Source organism: Gorilla gorilla, chromosome 16 (genome assembly GCF_029281585.2).
Source record: "Gorilla gorilla gorilla isolate KB3781 chromosome 16, NHGRI_mGorGor1-v2.1_pri, whole genome shotgun sequence".
Taxonomy (NCBI): domain Eukaryota; kingdom Metazoa; phylum Chordata; class Mammalia; order Primates; family Hominidae; genus Gorilla; species Gorilla gorilla.
Window position 1 is genome coordinate 15,176,549 of NC_073240.2, and position 22,323 is coordinate 15,198,871.

The 22,323-nt window shown below is 41.3% G+C and overlaps 2 pseudogenes; both read left to right on the forward strand.

Moving 5' to 3' along the window:
• Window positions 1-3,435: 3,435 nt before the first annotated feature.
• On the forward strand, window positions 3,436-7,866 carry LOC129526473 (immunoglobulin heavy variable 1-18-like; annotated as a pseudogene).
• A 7,675-nt stretch (window positions 7,867-15,541) lies between these two features.
• LOC129526393 (putative V-set and immunoglobulin domain-containing-like protein IGHV1OR21-1) lies at window positions 15,542-15,987 on the forward strand (annotated as a pseudogene).
• Window positions 15,988-22,323: the final 6,336 nt, after the last annotated feature.

The following is a 22,323-nucleotide window of genomic DNA, read 5'->3' on the forward strand; positions in this document are numbered from 1 at the left end:
ATGACTGTAAGCTTCCTGAGGCCCTCACAAGAAGCAGATGCTGGTGCCATGCTTCTCACAACCTGCAGATCTGTAAGCCAAATAATCCTCTTGTCTTTGTAAATCACTTGGCCTCAGGTATTAATCTATACCAATGTAAAATAGACTAATACACTGCCCAAAGCAATATACAGAGTCCATGCAATTTATATCAAGTAACTAATATAATTGATTACATATTTTTAAAAATCCTAAAATTCATATAGAACCAAAAAAGCGTCTGAATAGCAAAAGCAATCTTAAGCAAAAAGAACAAAGCTGGAAGTACCACATTCCCTGACTTCAAACTACACAACACAAATATAATAAGAAAGGCAGCATGGTAGTGGTAGAAAAAAATCAAGAGCCCAGACATACAGCCAAATATCTGTATACACTGTATACAAAAATATACACTGGAGAAACAACTCTCTATTCAGTAAGTGGTGCTGAGAGAATTGGATAGCCTTATGTAGATGAATAAAATGAGACTTCTATATCATCACAGACACAAATTAACTGAATATGGATTCAATGTTTAAATTTATAAACTCATAAAAATGCTTGAAGAAAATCTAAAAAAATCCTCTAGACATTTGCCTAAGCAAATAAAATATGACTAAGACTGACTTCAAAAGCAAATGCAATGAAAACAAAATTAGACAAACAGGATTAATTGAAACAAAGATTGTCTGCACAGCAAAAGAAATAACCAACATGGTGAAAAGACAACCTGTGAACAGTAAAAAAAAAAAAATTTGCAATCTATTCATCAAAGGGCTAATACATAGAATCTACAAGGAACTCAAATAAGTCAACAAGAAATAACAATTTCATTAAAGAGTGAGCAAAAACCAGACATTTCTCAAAAGAAGACACAGACATGGCCAAAACAAATAAGAAAACATACTCAGCATCACCAATCATCTGATAAATGTAAATTACAAACAACATGATATAGCATCTTCCACCAGTCACAATGGCTGTTATTACAAATAAAAAACAGCAGGTGTTTGCAGAGAAGCATAGGAAAAATAATGCTTTTTATATGCTTGGTGAAAATATAAATTAGTACAACCTCTATGAAAAACAATACAGAAGTTTCTCAAAGAACTAATATTAGAATTACCATTTGACCCAGTAATCCCTCCCAGTGGGTATATTCCTCCCAAAAGGAAACTTTTATATCAGAAAAAGTCACCTGCATTCCTATATTTACTGCAACACTATTTCCGATAGAAAAGTCAAGTAATCTAAGTGTCAATCAGTGGATGATTAGATAGATAAAATATGATAGATGTAAATTGTGGAATACTATGCAGCCATAAAAATTGAAATTGTGTCTTTCACAGCAACATGAATAGAGTTGTAGGACATTAGCCTAAATAAAATAACTCAAAAAGATCTTCTCTTTTATAATTGGAAAGTAAACAAAGGGTACACATATACGTAGATAAAAAACAACAGACACTGGGAACTGCAAACGAGGGCAAGGTGAGAGGAATGTGAGGGTTAAAAAATCACCTACTGGCTCCAATGTTCACTAGTGGGCGACAGTTACACCAGAAGCCCAAACCTCACCTTTATGAAATATATTCATGTTACAAAATTGCACATATACACCCTGATTCTACTGAAAAAAACAGGAATAAAACATGAACAGAACTGTTACACTGCTAGCTAGATTTTTTGACAAACAAGAAAAATGCAAAAGGAACAATTCTCTGTTTTGAAACCCTTTCTCATTTTCTGGTACGATTAGAAATTGTAGCCTAATCCCTATATTCTCTTCCAAAGCCCTAGCATTAGCCATTTCTCAAAGACATGCTGGTTCCTTTTTTTTTTTTTTTTTTTGAGACAGGGTCCAGGCTTACTGCAACCTCCACCTCCTGGGTTCAAGCGATTCTCCTGTCTCAGCCTCCCAAGTAGCTGGAATTACAGGCATGTGCCACTATGCCTGGCTACTTTTTGTAGTTTTAGTAGAGACGGGGTTTCGCTATGTGGGCCAGGCTGGTCTCAAACTCCTGACCTCAAATGATCTGCCCACCTCAGCCTCCTAAATTGCTGGAATTACAGGTGTTAGCCACTGCACCCTGTCACTGGTTTCTTTTATAGAAGAATAGTATTAAAAACTCAAATCTTGATTCTGGGTGTATTTTTTGTTAATGTGCACTCATTTCTTGTAGAACTTCTCAGATAAAAAATCTAGGAAGTGTGTGTTGTGTATTAACCCATATATGCACACACATCTAAACTATTTTTATCTAATATATGTACCTATATTATGCTAAACTTGCAAATAAAATGACATGTCCACTCTAAGTTAATACCACATGAATGTTTATCACATTCTTCCTATGCCTGTCACTAACCTTGCACTCCAACCATGAGGAACCCCATTTCCCCACACACCGTCCATTCTCTTTGGAGTCCAATTCCAAGATTCCTGTGGAGTGTAACCAGATGTGTAAGTTGTGCTCTTTTGTGGAACATCATCAATTGGGGTACAATGCTGATGTGCAGTTTCTTTTTTCTTTAATCTTATTGCCTACACCATTTCTGAATCTACTTAGTACCTCTTTTGAATTCATACATTTGTAATGGAATTAGACATTTTCTATATTATCTGCATTCCATCCTGGAATTCCTAATCACCTATTTTTTAAAAAATTTCTTTTCAAGTAAGATTGTATTAGTCAGGGTTCCCTAGAGGGGCAGAACAAACAGGATATATATACACACACGATACACACACACACACACACACATACACACACACACACACACACGGAGTTTATTAAGGAGTATTAACTCATATGATCACAAGGTCCCACAATAGGCCATCTGCAAGCTGAGGAGCATGGAAGGCAGTCCGAGTCCCAAATCTGAACAACTTAGCCAGTCTAATCTTTTCATGTTCTTCTGTTTTTCTTTTTTTTTCCCCCCCTCTGGCCACACTGGCAGCTAATTAGATTGCACCACCCAGATTAAGAGTGTGTCTCCCTTTTTCAGCCCACTGGCTCAAAGGTTAATCTCCTTCGGCAACACCCTCACAGACCCACCCGGGATCAATACTTCGCACCCTTCAATCTAATCAAGTTGACACTCAGTATTTAGCATTATGAGTCCACCCCGTCAACTTGAAACCATACATATCTCCTGAGATTACATATAATCTTCAAATAAAGACAATAATAAAGTCATAATTACACCTAATATAATACAACTTTATTCGTACAACTGGAAATGCACCGATCCCCAATCCAAATGCTATTACATATGGTCCACTCCCTCAAGGACACAGCCAGGATCATTCTATGACTTGGTGTCTAGAAGACTCGTGCACTTTTAATTTTGCCTCCAATATTAGACTCCACTTTATCACATGCAGACACCGCAGAATATTTTAAGACATCGATGTCTTATGCTGAAAAATTCAACAGTACGTAAAATTGCCTTCCCACCACAGCCAGTGGTTACTACTGAATAAGGATCTGCCATCCCCTAGGGAGGTGCTATAGTGGATGGTGTGCACTGTTAGTAGCTATGGAAATTGATCCATTGTGGCAAATGGCAGCATCTTTCTTTTATAACATTAAACCGTATTATATTGTATACACATACCACACTGTCTTTATTCATTTGTCTATGTGCTGACCATCAGATAGTTTCCATATCTTGGCTGTTATTAATAGTGTTTCAATAAACATAGGATGCAGATATCTTTACAAGGTGGTAATTTCATCTACTTGGGTATGCTCCCAGAAACAGGATTTCTGGTCATATAAAATCTCCAGTTTTAATTAATTTAGGAGGCTTTATGTTGCTTTCCATAATTGTGGAAATGTAGAATGGTATAGCCATTATGAAAAACAGTTTTGGTTTTGAGTTATGATCCATAAACAGTGTTTGCTTATGGCTCTCAATGAGAGTTTCTACTAAATACGATGGAAGGCCAGGAAGGATTCTCACCTTAAAGCTTGGATGGATTATGAATTTACCTCTTATTTCCTAAAAGCAAAACATTGGAAGCATACATGATGGAGGCTGTTGGCAGGTTTCAGGATGATCTCATAAGAGGAGAATCTGTTGCATAAAAATGTTGGGTTTTCAGTTATAGACCCACCTACACTCAGTATGAAATGATGAAGTCAAGTGAGGATCTAGAACATGTTCACTTGAAGCAACAGCATATTCTCAAAGGAACCTATTGCTGCATCACAAGGGTGATGAACTTCTGAAACCAGTAAAGTGTGAGTGCACAGTAAGTGATAAAGTTATCATGTCTACATGAAGTTTGTTTAATGTGCCAAGGGCTGGTACAGATTAATCTTATACAAATATATGCAATATATTTTTGCATACATAGATATCTAGAGGATAATCCTTTTAGCAAAACTTCTTCAGGTTACAGAAATCTGTGTAAGTTGTAGATCTCATGGGGAACTCTTTCTTTATAAATACTGGTCTGTTTTTCACATCAGGAAAAATTATCTCTGTTGGAGTAGGCTTCCAATTGTGTAGACTTCTGAATTGCTTCTTGAGTTGTAACAAATGAACCAAAAAATTTGACTAACTGGAGTTTCATGGCTGTGTTAATAAAAATTTCTTATAAGCTTTCTTTCAATTATTTGAGACCAGTTTTCCTGATTTTATTTTTCTCCAATAGATACATTTTCACAATTTATCTATTGTGAAACTAAATTCTCTGGCGCTTTAGTTTAAAAGACTGGCTTCCTAGGAAAAGAGCTTCTTTCTAACAATGATGAGCTCATTTCTTCTGCAAACCATCAAGTTTGAGCCTCATTGTCAAGAATCATGAAAATTTTAACTCTGATACACTGAAAGTCATGACTCTTGAATTTATTATTTATTGGCATTGACAAAAGTGATTCATTCTCGGATGTGTCCTATGTTGCTGGCCCAACATATCAGTGAACTGAGTATCCTCCCTTAGCTCTCTCTGTCTGTAGCACTGAGTCTACAATCTTCAGAGTCATCCATGAAGGGGAGTCCTGAGGTTCATGGGATTCTTGTAAACATTCAGGTGAACAGAAGAAAGAAAAAGGATTGAGGGCTGCCAGCTATTTCCATGCCATTAGGAATAATTACCATCTAAGTATAAAGGTCTACATTGTACAGAATACCCTACAGGATAGGCTGATGCAAAAAATTCCAAACCCACAGAGGCTCCACAGCAACCCTTACAGTTCTTTCAGGGAAGAAATAATCTCCAAATTAAGTGAGTCAGTAAAGCTGCTCTGAGCTACAGGAAAAATTGGATTTGGCCCAGGTTTGTCTGAGTTCAACTTAATTATTATACTCAGCTACTGCTCCAATATGGACTGAGTATGGGGAATTTAAATAAGCCTGGCTGTGTGGTTTGTTATATGAAAATCTGAACTAAATAAACATAAAAGGCATGTCTGGACTAGCATGAGGGTGAGAGATCTTGGGAGCCCCACCCCCATACTCTTATCGCCCTTTCCTCCAGGAACCTCCAGGTTCTCAGGGTGAGAATCCACATAAATCCCTTCATGGCTCTATTTCTAGGAAACCAAATCTCTAATAAATACACCCAGACTTTCTTCAGACACACAAACCATGGGAAAGGCATTTTTAGATCCTCATCTATGTGGGGAAAGGTAATCCATCCCCATTACAAGCCCATACTAGCAGCCTTCCTTTATCATGAAAATGGGTAAAATTAGCCAATAGATGTAAATTTAAGGAAAATTTCCTGTGATGTTCCAGCCAGAAAAGAGCAAAAATCAGCTTCACCTCTGGAGACTTCCTGTATAGGGCACAGCCCAGAGGAAGAAGACCACCACAGCATTAAAATTCAACTGTAAGAACATGTAATGCTTCCGTGTTCCACACATTACGTCTCACCAGTTTAGTCAACATGGATTAAATACGAGAGTGTGGCAATGCACAAACTCTATCTGAGGAGGAAATAGGAGAAAAATGTTAAGGAAAATAGAAGAATTCGAAGGCTCTGATACCAGGAACTTCAGCACAAAGGAAATGATTTCACCCTCATTGGCCTCAAATTTACTTTTCCTGTGGCATCTGCATGGTTCCAAAGTGAAAAAAATTAATTCAATGAGCATGTACTTCTGAAGTGTCCACTTGCATTCTGATATCTTTACTTCTATTTGCAGAAAGTAGACACATATTCAGCCTTAGTGCCAGTGTAGGGAGTGCTTTCCTTAACATGGATACCAGAAAAATAGGGTAAACACAGGGCCCATTAATGTGAAAATTAGCCATTGTGTGTGTGTGTGTGTGTGTGTGCGTGTGTGAGTTGACTAGTAGAGTTGGAGTGGGCTTCTATCCACCTGCACCTGCAGGTGTTCTCAGGTGCAATCATCAACTGCAGGACCCTAAAGGAAATAAGAGCCCCCCCAAACCCCTGAAGAGTTTTTGGGTTCACCGTGTGTCCAATGATTCAGTGCCTCTTGAGCTCCAGGAAAGGGCTCCCTGGTGATGCATGAGATCTTACTTGGGGTCTCTCTGCAGAGTTCTCTGGGTTTCCTAAGGCCAATTCACTATTTCAAAAAATGGTGTGAGAAGCACAGGCTGTCACTAAAGGAGAATTCTGAGCCAGGGCACAGCCACTTTATACTTGGCTGGAGACACTGGTAGGAATATACTCTGTGAGCTCAGACAGGAACCTCCCTGCAGGGGCGGGGCGGGGCGGGGCTGCAGGGGGCGCTCAGGACACACCAAGCACAGGCTTCCGCCCCAGAGCAGGAGCACAGGAGGCTGGGGAGAGGTTCCTCTTAGGGCCTGGGACTTCCTTTAAAAAATCTAAAATAAGTATTTCAGAAAGACTGCTGATGTTCATATAAATACCCTATTTAATTGTCAGCATTTATGAAACTCGATGTTGTAATGAGAACCACTTTTACAATGAGGATTTCAAACTCCCCTAGACATCTTAATAGTAAGCAGCTGGAGGTCAGGAGGAGATCCTTTCTTATAAATAAGTCCAATTTTTGGAGAAACACACTCATTCCCAAAATAGCACATTCACATATTAAGGTCTAGAAATGATTCAAGTTGCCCATGAGACAGTCAAATGTGGGTTCAAAGTAAGGTGCATGTCCTGGGGGAGCTTGTTCTCCAGTGGGGGAAGCTCTGTCAACACAGAGTTCAGGGATGTGTAGGGGTCGCATAGCCTCTAACAGGATTACGGCTTGAACCCTCAGCTTCTACAATTGTGTCGTCCATGTGTCATGTATTTGCTCTTTCTCATCATGGGGCAGGAATTGGGCTATTAAATAGCATCCTTCATGAATATGCAAATAACTGAGGTGAATATAGATACCTGTGTGCCCTGAGAGCATCACCCAACAACCACACCCCTCCTTGGGAGAATCCCCTAGATCACAGCTCCTCACCGTGGACTGGACCTGGAGCATCCTTTTCTTGGTGGCAGCAGCAACAGGTAAGGGACTCCCCAGTCCCAGGGCTGAGGGAGAAACCAGGCCAGTCATGTGAGACTTCACCCACTCCTGTGTCCTCTCCACAGGTGCCCAGTCCCAGGTGCAGCTGGTGCAGTCTGGAGCTGAGGTGAAGAAGCCTGGAGCCTCAGTGAAGGTCTCCTGCAAGGCTTCTGGTTACACCTTTACCAGCTACTATATGCACTGGGTGTGACAGGCCCCTGGACAAGGGCTTGAGTGGATGGGATGGATCAACACTTACAATGGTAACACAAACTACGCACAGAAGCTCCAGGGCAGAGTCACCATGACCAGAGACATATCCACGAGCACAGCCTACATGGAGCTGAGCAGCCTGAGATCTGACGACATGGCCATGTATTACTGTGACACAGTGTGAAAACCCACATCCTGAGGGTGTCAGAAACCCCAGGGAGGAGGCAGCTGCAGTGAATTTGAGGAGATTACGGGGCTTACAATGTTTAAAGTTGTTTAGAAAATGAGCTGAGCAACTGAGAAATGTAATAGAAACATGGATGCACTCTACATAGGAAATGTTTCTTTCAGCTGTCACCCTATATGCAAAATTCAGAGTGGTAAAGACAGCAATCAGTGAGGCTGATGCAAAGAATCCCATGGAGGCCTTGTGCAGACTTAGGTTTTAAAATCAGATAGATAAATAATTTGGAACAAGATTACTGGTAACATGACTAAGACTAAATATGATTCCTAAAAACTGGCCAAAATGTACTCCAAATTGTCTCTGCCACTCCTTTTACATAAAATGTATTAAAAAGTAGTTTTAAGACCACAGCAAAATTGAACAGAAGGTGCACAGAGTTCTCATGTGCCCCTGCTTCACCATGCACAGCCTTCCCCACTGTCACCATCCCGCCCCAGAGTCATCAATAAGTTACAATGGATGAACTTACATGGGCAGATTTGTTCTTTCCTCTTCTGGTGGTCTCTTGGCATACCAAGCCCAAATTATCTTGAAGCACCGTAGGTTCTACTGTAATGCCTAACCTTGTTTTTTACTCTAGCTTGCTACTTTAAGTTTTCCCTTCTTTTGTCTCCTTAATTGCCAGCCATGTTTCCCATATGAGTAGACTCTCCCTGGCTGGGAAAGCCAGACAAACTCCATTTGATCTTTTGATTTACAAGATATTAAGGCTCCTTATCCAATGCCCTTCTTCAAGGAGTTAACCTGTATAAACAGATCCTCAGCATTTCAAAGGAGCCCAATTAACTGATAAGGTACTGGAACAAACAATGTATGAAGTTACCAGGATTTTTCTCAAAGAGATAACAACATGAAGCCTTGAGTTCGTGCCCAGCACAGCATCTATATATAACTCAAATCAAGGATTTAGAACCCTGCACCTGGTACCGTGCAGGGTAACCATTTGTAACCATTTGTCTTTTAAATTGTTTATCACTCTGTAACCATTTGCTTCTTTTGATTCTTGCATGTTTTTACTTCTGTAGAATTATTGTATTTGAGTTCCCCTCCCCTTCCTAAACCAAGATATAAAAGTTAATCAAGCCCCTTCCTCGGGGCTGAGAGAATTCTGAGCGTTAGCTGTCTCTTTGGCCGCCGGCTTAAATAAAGGACTCTTAATTCGTCTCAAAGTGTGGCATTTTCTCTAACTCGTTTGGGTATAACACTACAAGTGAGTTCCTGGGAATGATGCCAGTTCAGAGGAAAAGTGGGTGGTGCTGTTCATGTTCGGGCTCTTTTTTAGAGGATTCATAAAACGGATATTTTCCTATACATTCTGTGACTCCTGATTTACTATGTCCCTTCCCAGAGGGTAAGGTCCCTAAGTGTTTAGCGGTATATCCATGTCTATGGAAAGAAAGCAAGTTCTGGTGAATCCCATAAGGAAGTCCTTTGATGAGAAGTGGAGACCTTGGTCATGATGCACATCATGTATGATTTTCTATAATTCCATTAGATTCACTGTAATTTTGAGGGGTGTCCTGTGGAATGGGTCTTCTGTGTCCCTGCATGTTCAGCTATATCTGTGTGGTGCCACTTACACTTAATGAGATGAGATTCCTGCTGCTTGTGTCAGGTCACTGGTGATCTCTGAAGCTGCTTCTGGTTTCTGCTTTAATATGTAAAAAGCATGTCAAACATCATCCACTTTCTTACAATAATAAAAGCCTGGAAAATTGATTATCAATAATTTCTTGAATCTGTTGAAGAAATGAAATTGCAGGGAAAACCAGGACCCCCAAAACTAGAAAGACATTAAAATAGAGATAATCAGACTGATGGATCAAAGTTCTGTGGCAATAAGATACCAAATTATAAACAAGGCCTAAAGTCATGGATTAAGTCACTCACACCTACACTTAAAAAAGTGACTATATTGTAACTTCCACAGGGCTTTTTTGTTTTCTGTAGCACCTAAACAAGCACTGGTTCTGAGGTAAGCATATTAAAACATTTGCAGCTCATGGAACTCCAAACATGTGGTAACTGTGACCCTGTTCCACAAGCCATAAATAGAGCTTTGATTGGACAAGAGACAGATTTCAGTAACTGTCTTCTGAGAAGAGACAACTGACCATGAACTTGTCTTGGCAATTTACAGAGACTGTGCAGTGTGTATCTTTCAGCCCCTGCACAAAGCCCTTTTGATGAACAGGGCCCAATTTTCATTCATTTAGTTCTTAAGTCCTCACCCCCAAAGCAAACACTAAGTGCATGTAACGTGTGTTTGCTTATTAGACATGAGAGCCTGCCCACTATGTGAATATCAATAGATCCTCCTATAGTCTGCTGAGTGTGTACACTTGGCTTATCCATTTGCATGAATTCATTTCTCCTCTTTCCCTCTCTTGAAGTGCCTGCTCACTGTCTCTGTGGGAGGCTTTGCTTCCCAGCCTGTTAAGATGGCTCTCCTGCAGCTTCAATCATTTATCGGAAGTAAAATCTCCTTTCTAAATTTGTAAATTGTGTGACTCTTCCGTTGAAAGTGCAAGCTGGTGGGAACAGTTACATGGTAATTCAGTAAATTTCTGGTGGACAGGTGTGGACAGGGATAGGGTAAGAACTCCTGGGGGCTGCACAACCCACACTTTGATGGAATTTCCCTCCAGAAACTTCTGGGTTCTCAGGATGATCCAAACATTCCCTCATGGCTCTGTCATCAGGAGAGCTATTCTCTGATAAATATGCTCAGAACTTCCTCCAGACAGATCCTATAAAGAAAAAATGCTTTTCAAGACCTCTGTTCTATGTGAGGGGAAGGTATTCTTTTCCATCCCAGGCAGTTTCATCTTAGTCTTCCTGTGTCATAAAAAGGGGCACAATTAATAAAACAACTGAGGGTCAAGTTGAAGACAATAATATGTGGGTGCTGCAGCCAGGCGGGGGGAGTAGAAGATGGAGGAGAATCAGCTGTACCACTAGAGACTCCTTGTAAAGGGCACAGTCTAGAGAAAAAACATCAAGAAAACATTGAAATTCAATTTCCAGTACATATACTGCTCCCCTGCCCATGACATTACCTCTTCACCAGTGTGATCAATCTGGATTAAAGAGAAAAGTGTGGCGAAGCACAGACTCTGTCCAAGGACCAGAACTTAGGAAAACCAAAGGCAGAGGGAGAGGAAAAGTTAAGGACAGTGAAGCGGTTTAAAGCTTCTGAGACCAACAGCTTCAGGACCAAGGCCATGGCCCCTCTGTCAATGGCCTTAGATTTACCTCTCATGGGGCATCCACAGGGTTCCCAGGTGAGAATGGGCAAAAACAAGGTGAAGACACTTTCCAAATCTCCAGGAGTACTGAGCTTGCTTTAGCTCTGTTTGAAAACACAAAACAACAACAACAAACAACAACAACCGCAAATATAACCAGGATTAAGGTCAGTGTTGGAAGCACTTTTATTAATTTTTTTAATTTTTTTATTTCTTAGATGGAGTCTCGCTCTGTCTCCCAGGCTGGAGTGCAGTGGTGCGGTCTTGGCTCTGCAAGCTCCACCTCCTGTGTTCAAGCAATTCTCCTCCCTAGCCTCCCAAGTAGCTGGGATTACAGGTGCATGCCACGGTGCCCAGTTAATTTTTGTATTTTTTAGTAGAGACGGTGTTTTGCCATGTTGGTCAGGCTGGTGTCAAACTCCTGACCTCAGGTGACCTGCCCAAGTTGGCCTCCCAGACTCCTGGGATTACAAGTTAATTGAGTTAATAAAGCTGTTCTGAACTATGAAAAACATTAGTTTGCTCCCAGATTTGCTTGATTTCAATTTGATTATTATATTCAGCTGTTGCCCTAATATGTTTGAGCATGTTACTATTTAAATGACCCTGGCTGTTTGATTTGTTATATATAAATGTAAGCTAAAAGAACTTAAAGGACAGGTTTGTACTATTATTAGGATGAGATATTCTGGGTGCCCCTCATTTGCTCCATGAACCTCCACATTTTTAATTTAGAATTCACATAAATTCCTTGTGAGTTGGGTCAGTCATTGAGAGACCTAATCTCTAACACCTTTACCCAGAACCTTCTCCAGATAGACCACCCACGGGAAGAACATTTATAATAATTTATCTACATGGTGGAAGGTACTTCACTGCCATTGTAGAACCCTCTTCCCAGCCTTCCTTTATTAGGCAAATGATTGCCAGTATGGCAATATTGAACAAAAGGATGTGCCAGTAGGGTAAGATTGAGCAAAAATAGTCCTGAGATGCTGCAGACAGGGAAGGACGTAATAGACAAATATCAGCTTTATTAGAGGAGACTCCTTGTAAAGGTCACAGCCAAGAAACAGAAGATAACAAAATCACTGAGATGAAATTCTAAGAAACTTGGTCCAGTTCAGTCAAGCCATCAACAGCCAGGTGGCTTCAGTGGCCACTATGCATATTACCCCATGCCTAAAGGTTCTGGCACAAGAGCTTCTCTATAAGTTGCACATTGCCATAGTGGAAGACGGCATGGGAGATTTGGTGGCAAACACTTGTGGTGCAATAATAGCTGTTTTTCCTATATCATGACAATATGTGGCACACTTCTAGATTCATTTCATGCCAAAGAAGTTCCTCAGAAGGGCAAGGAAATGGAGAATCTTACATGGTCCAATGCAGTCCCCAAGAAGTGATTTGGAATGGTCAGTTACACCGGTTAATGCAATGCTGTCTCTGACCTTCTCAGGATCGAAGATAATCATGAGTATCAAGGTGGAGATGGGTCTAGGCGAGAGAAAAGGAAGTAGTGGTTCTTGAGAAGAATGGTATGGCCAAGATAAGCCTGAACTATCTCTCCTCTTCCAGTTCCTGCAACTTCTTATTGCCTGATTGAGGTCATTACCCTATGGTGGTAATGACATCAGCAATGCAATAAATTCTCTCGTGGCTTTATATCTGGTTTATAACATGGGAAATGTTTCCTCAAGAGTGGTGATGCCAGTATGGCTTCTGCTCTCTGGTGGTGTTGGAACCTGCATTAGTCTGTGGGTTTGGAGCAGAGTGATTCAGGCCTCGGGGAAGAATCTGACACTGTAACACCCTCTGGTGCCTTCGGTACTGGACTGGCTCCTGCCCTCACTATGGTGATTGCATCAAATATTGGCCTCCCCATCAGTACAACATGTTGTAACATGGACTCCTTTGTACCTGGCTTTAATCCAAGAAAGTTGTTGACTTGACTCTTTCGTGATATTGTATAGCCTGGTTTGTCACAATCTTTATTTCTGGAATTATCAGTGCTGCCATCTTGGCTGTCTTCAAGTATGTCATCCTCACAGTGTGAAGCTGTTTGACATTAACATTTTTGTCAATGTTTGGGACTACCTTAAATATTCCAGCCCTCTCAAAGAATGATTACAGTGTTAGGGAAGGCTGACACGAGTCTACTTAAATTTGGGAGCCAGAGAAGGAAAGTGTTATTGTGCTACAGTTGTTTTGTGATAAATATGGTTAGGTTCAAAACGAGCTATGTAATGTAGCCAGGTTTCCACTGAGTTCCACTTTGCTTCTTGGCTGTCTATTCCTATGCATGTTTCTATACATTTTGTATCAGGCTTCAATTCCATTATGTTTAAAATGTTGTCTCTAAAGATAACCAAAGTTTTTTTAAAACAACCAAACATGCAGTCATTTGACAGAGTGTGCTCTGCATTGTTAGTCTCACCATCTTCTGCCCTAACAAGCACCGAATCTGACAACACAAATATCACTGAAGCTTTCCTTGGAGTAGCTCCTGTAATTAGAATCATTGGTACTCTGCCCTCCTGTCAGTGGTGGAACATTCTATTGGCATATGTGGAAGCCTCTTAGACGGACGAGTTTCTTTGAACACAATAAAATTTTAAGTTAGGAATAACTTATTTGAAAGCAATTCATTGAAGGTTAGTGCTAAGAAGTTAGAAGCAAAGTCTTTTGGCAGTCATTTCTTCAAGATGTAAGGCAGTGTGGGAGGGATATATAAAGTGAAATAGGAACTTGGGCTAGTTAAATGGAATAGCCTCCAATGTTAATCTGTTTACCTCTTAACTGAATGAAAAAGCCTATAGTTGTAAGAAAAGAAAAAAAATACAATCCTCACACATTACCTTCTCATCAGCATAATTAATCTATATTGAAGATGAGTGTGGCAATGCAGAGACTCTATATAGGGAGGAGAACATAGGGAAATGCAAAGACAATGGGAGAAAAAAGTCAAGGACAGTAGAGCAACTGGAAGCTTCTGACACCAACAGCTTGATGAACGGAGTCACTCAACCCTTGGTGGACACAGAGTCACTTCTCTTAGGGAAACTGCAGTATTCTCAGGTGACAATATGCAAACATGATGAATGTACACTTGCTACGTCTCCAATTCTGTACTGTTTTCCTTACTTCTGTTTGGAGAAGGAAGTCATATACTCAGGTCTAGTATCCATGTAGGGGGTGCTCCCCATTTGCAGGATACTAGAAAAAATGGCAAGTTAGAGGTCCACTGTTGTAAAAATCACCTAGTTCTGTGTGTGTGTGTGTGTGTGTGTGTGTGTGTGTGTGTGTTATTGAAAAAGAAGACATGGAGTGGGCATTCATCCACAAGTATATATACCTACAGGTATTCTTAGATGTAATATTCAATTGCAGGAGACCAAACAAGATAAAGCATCCCCCAAAACCCTTCAAAATTTTTGTGCTCACAATGTGTCCACTGATTAAATGCATCCTGAGCTCCAGGGAAGGGCTCCCTGATGGTTTCTTAGAGTTCACTGGGTCCCCTAAGGTCAATGTTTTCAAAAGATGGTGTCAGTAACATATGGTGTCACTGAAGGAGCATTTTAAACTAGGGCATGACCTCTTCCTATAGCCCTAGAAACACTGAGAGATAAATCCTCTCTGAGCCCAGATGGAAACCTACATGCAGGGCAGAGGCAGTGCTGCAGGGGGCACCCAGGACCCACCCAGAGCAGGCTCCAGCCCCAGAGCTGGTGCACATGAGGCTGCAGAGGGGATTTCTCTGAGAACTGAGTGTTGTTTTATTGAAAACCAAAAAATTATAACATGTTAAAATTAGAATTTTGCAAAGACTATTTCTATTATCTCTATACATTTAGAAATAAATAAATCAACAATTCAGTGAGAACCACATTTAAAAGGCAAAATTATTACTGGTTTGAGATATTTTCCTAGTAAAAAGATGAAGAACAGGGATGATTTTATTAAATCAAAAGGTACACATTTCAGAAGACACATAGATCCCAAGAGGAAGACTGCAGACAGCAAAACCTAGAAAGGGTGGAGGCTATCCATGTGCTATGTCCTGTGTGAGTCACCTTCTTAGTGGAGAAGTTCTCCCTTCACAAAGTTCTGGGCATATAAAGGGAAACACGACATTAAATAAGAATGAGGACTTGTACCTCAGCATCCCACAGTTGTGTGGTTCATGTGAGATCTATTGTCTCTTTCTCATGCTGGATCAAGCGTAAGGCTATGAAGTAGTAGTTCTCGTGAATATGCAGATCACCTGAGGTGAACACTACAGGTATGTCTGTGCCCTGAGAGCATCACCCAATAACCACACACGTCCTCTAGAGAAGCCCCTGAGAGCACAGCTCCTCACCATGGACTGGACTTGGAGGATCCTGTTTTTGGTGGTCATAGCTGCAGGTAGGATAATTCTCAGTCCCCAGGACTAAGGTGACTGGGTCCAGTCAAAGGGGGGTTTATCCACTCCTGTGTCCTCTCCACAGGTGCCCAGTCCCAGGTATAGCTGGTGCAGTCTGGGGCTGAGGTGAAGAAGCCTTGGGCCTCAGTGAAGGTCTCCTGCAAGGCTTCTGGATACACCTTCACCAGCTACTGTATGCACTGGGTGCGCCAGGCCCATGCACAAGGGCTTGAGTGGATGGGATTGGTGTGCCCTAGTGATGGCAGCACAAGCTATGCACAGAAGTTCCAGGGCAGAGTCACCATAAGCAGGGACACATCCATGAGCACAGCCTACATGGAGCTAAGCAGCCTGAGATCTGAGGACATGGCCATGTATTACTGTGTGAGAGACACAATGTGAAAACCCACATCCTGAGAGTGTCAGAAACTGCAGGGAGGAGGCAGCTGTGTTCCTGCAGAGGAGATGACAGGGAAGATGAGGTTTAAAGTTGTTTAGAAAATGGGTCAAGTAACTGAGGACAAGGATCAATAGAAACAAGGACACACTCTAATTTTATAATAAATATTTTATTCAAGAGTCACCATATACAGAAAATTCAAAGATTAGGAAAGGCCCTGTATTAGTCCATTATCATGCTGCTAATAAAGACATACCTGAGACCGAATAACTTATAAAGAAAAGTGGTTTAATGGAATCATAGTTCCACATGGCTGGGGTGGTCTCATAATCATGGAAGAAGATGAAGGAAGAGTAAACTGATGTCTTACATGGCAGCAGGCAAGAGAAACCTTGTGCCAGGGGAACTCCTGTTTATAAAACTGTCAGATCTCATAAGACATATTCACTAACATGAGAACAGTATGGGGGAAACCGCCCCCATGATTCAATTACGTCCACCTGACCCCACCCTTGACACATGGGAATTATTAAAACTCAAGATGAGATTTGGGTGGGGATACAGTCAAACCATATCAATAAAGTTGATACAAACATTCCCATGAATATATTATTATGAACAAGTTTTCAAATTAGATGGATGAATAATTTGAGCAAGATTATTTGATCACATGGTAAGACTAAGTATGATTCTGAAAAATGTCCAAAATGTCTTCCAAGAATGTCTCTGCTACTGTTGTTGCATAAAATTTATTTTACAGTGGTTTTAGGATAAAAGTGAACTTGAACAGAAAGTACCAGAGCTCCCATGAATCCCCGTCCAACACAGGCACAGCCTTCTCCACTATCTGCATCCTGCATCAGAGTCATATCAGCAAGTTACAAATGATGAACCTACATGGACACTTTGGTTCTTTCTTTTCCTGGTGATCCCGTGGTGTAACAAACATAAATTATCTTGGAGCACCAGAGGTATTTTCGGAGGGTTTCTAGGAATGATATTAGAGGGAAAGTGGGTAAGGGTATTCATATCCATGCCTCTAAAAGTCCAGCAAGTTCTAGTGAATTCTACAATGAATGTTCTTTAATGAGAAGTGGAGACCTTGACCATGAGAGATGTCATGTATGAGGCCCTGTAGATGGATTACCTACACTGTAGGCTCGTAGGGGCTGTTTATGGATGAATCCCTTTTTGCAGCAAATGCAAGCACATGCATGGGATCCAGGCAGGGACAAAAGCTCCCCCTTAGGAAGAAGGTGGGCACCTGGAAGGCCCCTCACTGAGGTGGACACTGGTGTCCTGTGCTGGCTGCACATTGTCAAGAGGCATGAGCCTGATTGGGCTTGTAGAGGGACAGCCTCATTGAGGTCACAGGTTATAACAATGTCTGCCATTCTCCAGCTGAGCAAGCCCATCTGCTTGCTTGCCAGTGTCAATGCCATGTTGGGGTGCACTCTGGAAGATGACAAGATGCACACAAAACTCCTCCCACTAATTATCCACTACTAAACATTCAAAAACCACCTGAGCTCCAGAAATGGATTCGCGCCTGCAGGGATAAACAGAACTTAAGTATTTTCTTATCTGGGAAAGACACTGCCAAATACTACACATTTCAGGAAAATTAGTTTGGAATGTTTAAAAAGTGACTGAAGGGCAATGGTGGGTGAGGTGATGGGACAGCCTCAGGGCTGCACATGAGGAGGGCTCCCTCCCCCATGCAGGCTTTTCCTCCAGGAACTGCACCAGGAACTGAGGAAGGATTAGGGAGAATCATGGAAACATCCTTCTGCGGTGCTTGCTAGGGAGAGAAAATAAATTATGAGTAAAAAAATTCCCTCTGAATAAAGTATGGGCATTTGTTCATACAAATCTGTATTTCTCAAAGCTTGTGGAGGTCCTAACATAGCCACCATTAGCTGAGAACAAACATTTCACCCCTCCTTGCATGGGGAGGTCAAGCAGGCTGGAGGTGTCCCTTCGTGGATGATATTTCCCAGCCCCTTCGTCTTCCCTGCTCATCCCTGGGCCTCTGTGTGGCGAGTGCTCATCAGTGGAATGTAGTTGATGTAGTGTGGTCTTCAGTTTTCTCATCTTCTTTTTTCTCATGTTCCTCTCATGGTGTGAGGTTAAGAAACTCATCTGCAACATAGCACATTACAGTGTAATCTCTCTTGTGGACAAAAAATTGGCAAAGGAGACCGCCAAGTTGACCATCCCGTATAGCTGACAGTGACCACCACAGGTCAACGTCCCCTCCACAATCCTGTGTCGGAACATCATCTGAGTAACTTTATTAGCAACTTTTCTCGAGAATTATCTTAAAAACTACTTGTCTCATTTTCCATGCAGTTATAACCTATTTTTCCTAGAGGACAGAGAGAGCTGAATACTGAATATATTGCATGTCTCCTGGTGTTGCAAGTTTGTGACTTTATCACTTTCTAATTTCTTATCTGCGCAGACCACTCTACAGATTTTTTCACTGTTGTGACCAGCATTCTGAATATCAAGTATATTTGACGTTCTTCATATATCATTCAGCACCAGCTTCTCATCATTTCAGTCCTCACTGACCTCTCTAACTTACACAATGTGTTTCTTTATTTGTTTAATTCTGGCATCTCTCCTTAAATTTCACCATGCCCATTTTATGTTATTTCTAAAGGTGATTGATTGTTAATTTTAAATTTTACTTGTGCTTACTTTAATCAGGCAATAACCTAAGATAAAAAAACATTGTAAATAAAAGTAAATGCAGTAATATGTAAGGTAAGTAAGCCAACAGCTGAAGAAAAGGGAAATCCATTATCCTGGTAAGTGAGTATGGGGAACTCATAGTATGATTATCTTCTTCAGTTTAATTAATACTGCTACGCAAGTTATAGTGTCCTCTCTCTTTATATCAAAACTTTCCCTAACATGTACAATGAAGACTTAGCACAGATACCTTCCACCAGACTAACCTAGCACCTCTCAGCGAGTGCCTGAGCTGATAGTGATAGATATCACATTTGTCTAACAAAAAAATGACACCCTTTAAGGATATCCACCAGCCATATGGGGACAATTTGAATAATTTAGATAAAGCCCAAACTTGATAGGTGGTAATTTATAATGAGAAACTGACTCCTATCTTCACATGGGATGTTTTTAGGTTTTGTGGTTTCTTTTTTTTCCATAGAGAACCTGCTAACGCCACTGTCCAAGTTCTGGGTATCTTATTTCCCAGTATGAGAGACTGCATATTATGGTCTGACACAAGAAATGTAGCTGTCATTAGGGATAGGAGACGTGATCGTAAGAACAAGAGCAGGGATCCAGCAGTGCTTTGTCTTTTCACAGTTGCCCAGACAGAGACCCAGGAGAACAATGGGAGAATTGACTTCAGTCTCTCCAGTCCCATATGAGTATTATACCAGATGTTTTATGCCACTGTTTCATAGTAGAAAAATTAGTCTCTAAAGAAAGTCCGTTTTGAGGACAATACTATTTTCCAGTATCCTTCAAATGCCCCAAATCAGAGAGCACCACAGTGCCCCGAGGCCAGGAGCTACAAGACCTGGGCCTAGAAAACAAAGGAAAGAAATATCAGTTTATCTTACCGCATCTGTCATAAAAATTTGAAGACTGTTTCCTTCCATCTGGATAATCATAGGTTGTGATAGACTGGAGCTGCTGGTCTATAAAAATAAACTGGTCTGCAGTGGGTACAGAATTAGACACATAATATAATTGTTCTCCTGAGGTCCTTATGCTGTTAGACCGGCTGACCAAGAAAGTGTTTTAAGAGCTGCAGTGTTTATTGGATCCTGTCATATTTGGGGCTACATTTGCAGCTACCAAGAGAAACAGAAAGAAGTCCTTTTGGCCCAGGTAGAGTCAATTAATTTCTTTTATTTTATTCAAATGAGGTAAAAAAATGCATCAACCAAAATGCAGATGATGATCAAGTGATCAAGGACAACAGCCACTCAGTGTTTCAGGTGTGTTTTAGCCCAAAAGCCACACAACATGTGAGAACCTGAACTCTGGAGTCCTGGCCATCTCTGAGGAGAATCTAGATGGTGGAAGGGAAGACACAATCATTAACATCTAGGGAAATTTCAGGGCTACCTGCTGTGGTGGAAAGCAAACCTTGAGCCTCTGAGACAGTGTGACATCCATGGAGACTGAGACAGCTACTGTCTCAAGCCCCTGGTCATGGAATAGTCTCAATGTTTGTCTGTGTGTCACTGTAGAACATTGTGTGTAAGTGGGATGATGCATACAACTGTGTCTGTGTGTTTGTGAATGTGTTTGTGTGAGGGTGTGAGCTTGTGTGTGCCTGTGTTTTATATTAAAATGAGTTACTTAGTTTGTGATTGTTACACTATATCTTCGACCAAGTGTGTGGGAGAATGTGTTTGTGTGTTTCTGTGAGTTAGTTTGTAAAAGCGTATGCTATTTTGAGTGTGTGTGAGTGCGTTCTTCAATATTCGAGCCTATCAATTTGCATGAATGTTAATTTTCCTGAGTATGTGTGAGTTGCATACTTGACTGGGTGAATACAAAGTATCTGAGATAGGTGTCAGGCAATTTAGGAAGTTTGTTTTGCCAAAGTTAAGGACACACACCTGTGACACAGCCTCGGGAGGTTCTGATGACATGAGCCCAAGGTGGTCAGGACACAGCTTGGTTTTATACATTTTAGGAAGACATGAGACATCAAACAATATGTGTAAGATGTACATTGGTTGGCCTGGTGCAGTGGCTCATGCCTGTAATCCCAGCACTTTGGGAGGCCGAGGTGGGCAGATCATTTGATGTCAGGAATTCCACACCAGCCTGGTCAACATGGTGAAACACCATCTCTACTGAAAATACAGAAATTAGCTGGGCGTGGTGATGCACGCCTGCAGTCCCAGCTACTTGGGAGGCTGAGGCAGGAGAATTGCTTGAACCTGGGAGATGGAGATTGCAGTGAGCCGAGATCGTGCCACTGCACTCCAGACTGGGTGACAGAGCAAGACTCTGTCTTAAGAAAAAAAATACATTGATTCATTCCAGAAAGGTGTGAAAACTTGAAGGGGGTTTCCATTTGTAGGTGAGAGAAAAAGGGTTGCATTCTTTTGAGTTTCTGATTAGCTTTTCCAAAAGACTCAATCAGATATGCTTTTATCTCTGTAAGCAGATGGATGACTTTGAATAGAGTAGTAGACAAGTTTGCCCTAGTAGTTTCTAACCTGACTTTTCTCTTCAGCTGTGTGATCTTAGGGTCCCAAGATTTACTTACCTTTCAGAAGTGAATATAGTTGATTTGATGCTAGTGTGACCAGGAATATTTGAGTGTGTGTGTGCTCTTTGCATTACTTGGTGAGTGTGTGCCCCTGTGTGTGTGTGTGTGGGTCATTACCTGTGACTCTACATATGAAGGTGTTGAGAGTGTGTGTGAGTCTGTGAGCATGTTTATATGCATGTGGATTGTTAGTATGCATGCTTTTAGAGACTTTTTTTTTTTGAGGCAGAGTTTCACTCTTGTTACCCAGGCTGGAGTGCAGTGGTATGATCTTGGCCCACTGCAACCTCTGCCTCTCTGGTTCAAGTGATTCTCCCACCTCAGGCTCCTGAGTAGCTGGGATTACAGGCATGTGCCACCATGCCTAGCTAATTTTTGTACTTTTATTAGAGATGGGGTTTCACCATGCTGGCCAGGATGGTCTCTCTTGACCTCAGGTGATCCTCCCACCTTGGCCTACCAAAGTGCTAGGATTACAGGCATGAACCACTGTGCCCAGGCTGCTTTGTTTATTTATTTATTTTTAAATGGAGTCTTGCTCTGTCACCAGGCTGGAGTGCAGTGGCGTGATCTCAGCTCACTGCAACCTCTGCCTCCAGGGTTCAAGTGATTGTCCTGCATCAGCCTCCTGAGTAGCTGGGACTACAGGTGTGTGCCACCATGCCCAGCTAATTTTTGTGTTTTTAGTAGAGATGGGATTTCACCATGTTGGCCAGGATGGTCTTGATCTCTTGACCTCATAATCTGCCCGCCTTGGCCTCCCAGAGTGCTGGGATTACAGGCATGAGCCACTGCACCTAGCCAGAGATTCATCTCTTGACCTCAGTGTCACGTGTCTGAAAATACCAAGTATGTTTGAGTGTCAGAACCTGAGAAAGAAGCGTTGCCTATAATAAAACCTTCATAAAATAAACAACTGATTTCTCACCAAATTCATGAAGACAAAAACTCATTGAGGTGGCATATCAAAAGGCTGAAATACACTGTCAATCAAGAATTATACACTTTCTAAGAAACCTTCAAAAGTGAAGGAGAAATTAAGGTGAATATAAATAAACAA